Here is a 6089-nt window from a genome sequence, read left to right on the forward strand (position 1 = left end):
TTGGTTTGTCTGCAGACTGATAGTGAATCATCGCGAACGTCATAACTTAGTCATCAGGAGTGCGATTGAGGTCCATGAGCTCTTTGGTCCCACCTCAATATTTCATCGGCAAGGTCTTCAAATAATCAAGACATTCCGCCATTACTTCTGCCGGGAGCTACATCATTGTTATGGGCCTAATATTCACCATTGGGATCCTGGCCCAAGTTGGAGAACGCCCCAAATATGTGAAGAGGAGTTTGAAGATGCCCAAAAACGTCCTCCTCCATGGCCACCACCATAGGAGACCAGCAAAGGCGTGCACAACAAGTTGGAGGCCCAGTCCAAGTCGATTTCATGTTGGTTTCGGACTCTAGGAACAGGCCGCACTAAAACGGATGCCCAGGTCACATACGGAGTCGGATTTGGACGTTCTTTATATGAATGGAAAGATATTTTCAGGACGCTTCCAATGGAACTAGTTTCAGGCCCAAATTCATCAGAAGTCGACAGGAATCATCCGAATAAATTGATGTCCAGAATTTGTCCCGGCGCTGCGACGCCGTCTTTCGGTCTTTGGGCCTTGTATCGTGTTGGAGCCCATTAGGGGCACGACCCTAGAGTCTTCATAAACAGCAGCCGCCACACCATTAGGGTTTGGGGTTTTACTTAGATTAATCTGTCAAGAACAGTTTCACCGTTCATCAGTTTGTGAGACCCCAACTCGTGAGTTTAATCATACATCTGCAATTTGGTTGTGTTCTTTCTCGTTCTTGCTTGTGTTCTTCAATTCGCAGGCAAGGATTAGCCTTCGTGGCGAGGTCAACCGGGCAGCGCATGGTTGATAACCAGAGGAGATGTAGTGCTAAGGTTGCAGGGTTCAGAACTGTGTGATCTGAAGCCGGATTGGTGTGTCGCTCTCTGTCAAATCGTTTTCTATCCCCACCTGATGGAAGATTGGGAACCCACGTCCCCATCACATACTATGTATGATCCCTCACTCAAAACCAACAGAAAACATATACAACTGTTTTTTTTTTGAAGGTCAACATATACAACTTCAATCGCAATTGGCCCGTCACAGGCCTTGCGCGGCAATGTCACGCACCTTTTCTAGTAAACACGAAAGGAGGCTGTGTCGCTCGACACTGTCATTCGCCCGCACCATCGTAGTCCCTCTCACTATTTTCATCCATCCAATCCTCGTGGTTGGCGCATGGTAAAATCAGCCGGTTGCGATCAAATTTGTTCCACGCTTGGTTTCGTCTCCAGCGCCCTTGTGAAATCAATGCCTCTCCCTTTGGTTTTGCAGCACGCCACCCCAAGCGCAGCCTCCCTTCGCAGGCCCGAGTGAACTCCCTTTGTCGGTGGTGCAGTGGTGGAGCCATCGCCGGTGAGCTCCTCGCTCGGTTACTCATCAGCACGACACCCCGAGCACAGCCTCCCTTCGCAGGCCCGAGACAGGCCCGTGCGGGGAGCACGTCAGGCACTGGATCGGCGGCGCAGTCGTGGAGGTCTGTGCGGGAACACATCGGGCCTTGGATCGGGAACCAGTTGCCAGCTATTGTTTTCCACCGCGACTCAGAAGAGTGGCTACCTCACTAGCACCTGCGGCGAAGCAGATCGGTCGGCGGCCGAGGGCAGAAGAGGAGGAACGGAATGGCATTGGTGCCCAGCCGGCGATTGTTTCCTGCAAGCGACGCTGGTGCCGCAGCCGGCAACTGAGAGGAGCGGCTACCTCACTTGATCTCACATTCAATAGGAACCTGCCGCAAAGCAGATCGGCCGACGCCCGAGGGGTGCTCATTCCTGTGTTCCCCGCACACGGTGTTAAAATGGAACCCCATCGACCTCCTCCTTCCATTCCCTTACTCCTCGAACAGTCAGTATACCATATCGTGTTCCGAGTAAGCACTGAATTGCCCTCTATACAGTAGAAGGAATTGCCCTCTGAACAAGATAACATTGCTTTAGTTGACCTCAACTTGTCTTCTGCTTGCCTGCAAAAAAAACATACACAGAAATCTATCTGTATCTATATAGTTACTTCATATTACCAAACTCTAGATCAACTATGTTCTGATCCTATGTGGCTGTTTGTTTTACAGGAGAACGAAGTTAACAGCGGGTATAGCCCCTTTGTGTTTCAGCAGACGGAGCTCAATAGGAATTGTGTTTCGAGGGAACCATTTGCTGACTTGACCACTTGTGGCATCGGTAAGTGACCTAACTCAGACAGCCAAACCATATTTGTGTTACTATTGAATTATTCAAATGACCTGGACTTGGTACAAGTAGGTCATAGTCGCCGTATTGGTCCCTGATAACCAGTCTCTACTACTTAAAAAGAGGGTAAAGGTCACTTTTTTCCGTTCGTCATCCCACCCCTTCGTACCGCCCCCTCGCTTCGTGCGTCGCCCCCCTCCCATCAAAAAAACATTGCGTCCCCTCTCCCTCCCGTTCGAACGTCGCACCCGCTGCTCCATCCCCGGCCCTGGGTCCGTGCCATCCCTAGCCAGGGGCGTAGACAGGGGGCGGGCAGGGGCCTGGCCCGCCCTATGGCTCCCAAATTTACATTGAAAATTTGAATTTTGATTAAATTTTTATATAAATTAGCATGGTTGGCCCCCCTAATAATGAAAAAACAAATTCCTGGCTCCGCCCCTATCCCTGGCGGATCCCGGCCGCCTCGCCGCCATCCTTGCCCGGCCGCTGCTCCATCCCGGCTGCCATCCGCGTCGTCCCGGCCGTCGGTTGCACCGTCCTCCCCGCGCCACCGCTCCGTCCCTGGTGGATCCTCCCCTGTCCCTCTCTCCTTCATCTACGGCGGGCCCCTCCATCCTCGGCGCCTCCTCCCCCATCCTCGACTCCTCGCATCGATCGACTTCCCCCTTCCTTTCCCTGCAGCGCAAATCGACTTCGATTCCTCATGGATTACCTCGATCAGATTTGCAGAAATTCAATCAGCCATGACAAATTGTTCCTCAATGCGACTTTAGGTCCCAGCTGCTCGCCACCTCAGAACTAGAGGCCCGGTGTCCACAGGCGTTTTCAGGTCTTTTGCAGCTGCGTGGCACCCCGTCGAGGACAAGCTCCAGGTTCTGCCCTGTTTACATTTATGTATGCTTCTTTTCTTTCTATCATTATCGGTACAGCTGACTATGCATGATTTATGTTGGATTGAGAGATGTAGCTCTGCAAGCTCATTCCGGAATATTCAAAATGAGATTGAAACAAGAAGATGGAGGCTTCTGACCACTGTTGGCACAACAATATCGCTATCACCTATAGGTTAGTGAACGTGCTCATTGCTCAACATAGTGCGTGACTTTTAACATGCCCACAACTTGTTTTGTTTGATAGATTGAGAGATTTTACCTCTTCTTTGATAACAAAGATTACATGTTTTTAATCTGCAAAGGTTAATCTCAGATAACCATGTGTTCTAACTTGTAAGGCCTATGTTCTTAACTTATATTTTACCTCAGCTCAACCTTGTGTGTGTGTGTGTGTGTGTGTGTGTGTGTGTGTGTGTGTGTGTGAATACAACTATAGCGGTTCCTTACCTTATTTGTTTTTTTCGCGAACACGTTCCATATACCTTATTAGTTGCTTGCAGAATTGTTGTGCTGGCCATAAAAATGTCTCCAAATAAAAACTTAGTTGAAGTAGACATGAGTCCATGACGACCACCGGCTCCTTTACATGGGTAAGGCAACACAATTCCAAATAATTTGATTGAGCTTTCTTTTCAAGTTAATAGTTTCACAGGCTAGATGATCTCTATGGATTTAATCCCATGGTACATTTGTTGTTTCATAAACATAGTACAAAGCTTTCTTCTGCTATGTTAGTTCTGACAACATCGAATGGGTAAGCAATTACTGAATGCAACTGTTACAATTAGTACACAAAGCTAGCAAGTCGAATTGCTGGGCACTACACTGAATTTCGCTATCTGAAATACTTCTTTTACAAAAGTATACCTGTTTAGGGAAAAATAAAGAAACATAGGATACATGCTCTGTTTATGTTGATGTTTGCAGAGTTATTTTGGTTTCTTAATTTTTCCCTAAACATTTCATTGTTTTACACCATAGCTTTTCATTATAACATATATGTGAGTCCTGAATACATGGTTAGAAAACAATGATATCCTTATGCTTACAATGTTGTTTTCTTAACTTATGATGTGCATATCTGGTCATTTTCTTTGTGCTTATCCCAATGCTTACAATTTATAAATGTTCCTCTGAAACTGCCTTTTCCTAAAGTATATTGATGCATAATTATGAGACAAAACTAGCCTGGTTGAGTGTTTATTTTGACTTTTGAAGATCCTTTGGCCCTGATGAAATACAAGAATGGGAGGAGCTTTAGATGCCACTGGGGCATGTCCATTTGAATGAAGGTCCTGATGTGGTGGTTTGGGCTTTGGAAAAATTGGGGAAATACACTCGCCGTCACCGTTAGCTAGAGCAAGAAGATGACCCTGCAGCCTTAGATCTTCAAATCAATGGATTATATTAAATGATGACGATACCCTTTCACTTAGGCTTGGTGTACCATCGACCATGGAATGATTTCCTCTCAGTCCACAAACCTGGGGACCGAGGTCACAATACAGTTCCTCTATTGCCCCAATCTTGAGTGCAGTTTCACTGGATGGCAAGGAGCGCAGAGCAACAACATCTGGGCAACAGTGGGCCGCGTAGCCAATTACTTTTGGATATGATGTACATCAATCAAGCTTGTGTAAATCTATTTACTTCCTGCTTGTTGCAGTTTTCATGGTGACTGCAGTATTTTGAGCACAGAAATTATTGTCGTCTGTAGAACAAAAACATGTTCGATTACTTCTATTTGGAATACTGGTGAGATGTTTTGGCCTTGGCAGGTGTGTATGGATTGATTTTTGTTCGTTACACTTCTCTAAATGTGTTTTAGTGTTCTGGTATGCTTTTGTGCAGAGAAGCAAAGAACAAAGACTAAGGCGAGATCATAATCGAATTGGCAGGTTATTGATCAAACAATATAAAAAGGAAAAATACGGAAAGGGAACAATGTAACCGAATTGACTGTGCCTTCGGAAGACTTAAAAACTTTGGAACTTGGAAAAGGCAAGTTTCAGTTTTGTTCAAAACTTATAAGAGCTGTCTTTAATTTCTCTGTTTTGTGGAATACCGTTAGTTTATCTATTTTGTGAAATTCTGCGTCTAATGTATTAGTGATAATGTGTAAACTAGCATGTTTGTAGGGTAGGAGGATTCAAATTGAGAGACTACTAAAGTATGGTTGACCTCATGTATTTGGGCTCACCCTCTTACCCATCAAATGGTATGATGACAAGAATTTGTAAAAACAACATTCATATGTCATTTAAATTGATTTAGATGAACATTCGAGATCTCTTTACATGATACAATGGATCGGACCAGCATCTGTTGTGGCCGTAGCAACGCACGGGCACGAACCTAGTAAGGTTTTACGGGAAAACGTTGGACTCGTCGCCTGAGCGCCGCCGCCGCCGGATCTCCTTGTTCTGGCCGCCTCCGCCCCTTCCAGCCATAGATCCGCGCTCCCCTCAGCTCACCCTCTCCATCCATCCTCCCATAGCCTCCCTAGCGGTGCGTGTAGGGAAATCGGGGAGGATGACCTAGCCGCCCACACCACCACCCGCCGCCGCCAACGCCGGTGACCACTCCGGTCACGACGGCCACTATTCCGTCCCTCCCCGGCTGCCTAGGTCCGCCCTCGCCTCCGAGCCATCGTACGCCCGTCCTCCGCCCTCCTCTGTGCGCTGCCGCCATCCGCCATGCCCTGCGTGCTCGACGACAATGACAACGACCTCCTCAACGACATGGCTCGGCCTCCCGACCCCGACCCCCCACCTTTCGCCTGCAGCTCGCCGGAGCACCTCTGCTTCGATTCGCCGCAGCCGCCGCCGTCCACCCGCCCATCGGCAGCCACTCCGGCGCCGGCGGCCACCACATCCTCAACTGCTCCAGTGCCGGGTGTCTTCTCCGTCATCCACACCCTCGATGGCTCGCCCACGCTGACGGCCACCCGCCCTGGCGACCTCTTCCTCCTCGCCGACGGGCACTCCTCTC

The 6089-nt window shown here is 48.2% G+C and overlaps 1 long non-coding RNA gene across 1 annotated transcript; it reads left to right on the forward strand.

Moving 5' to 3' along the window:
* The first annotated feature begins 2678 nt into the window (after positions 1-2678).
* Positions 2679-4904, forward strand: LOC120651321. Its single transcript, XR_005666120.1, has 2 exons — positions 2679-3270; positions 3599-4904. It is a non-coding gene; the product is annotated as an uncharacterized LOC120651321 (long non-coding RNA).
* Positions 4905-6089: the final 1185 nt, after the last annotated feature.

The sequence above is a fragment of the Panicum virgatum genome, chromosome 9K (genome assembly GCF_016808335.1).
Source record: "Panicum virgatum strain AP13 chromosome 9K, P.virgatum_v5, whole genome shotgun sequence".
NCBI classification, from domain to species: domain Eukaryota; kingdom Viridiplantae; phylum Streptophyta; class Magnoliopsida; order Poales; family Poaceae; genus Panicum; species Panicum virgatum.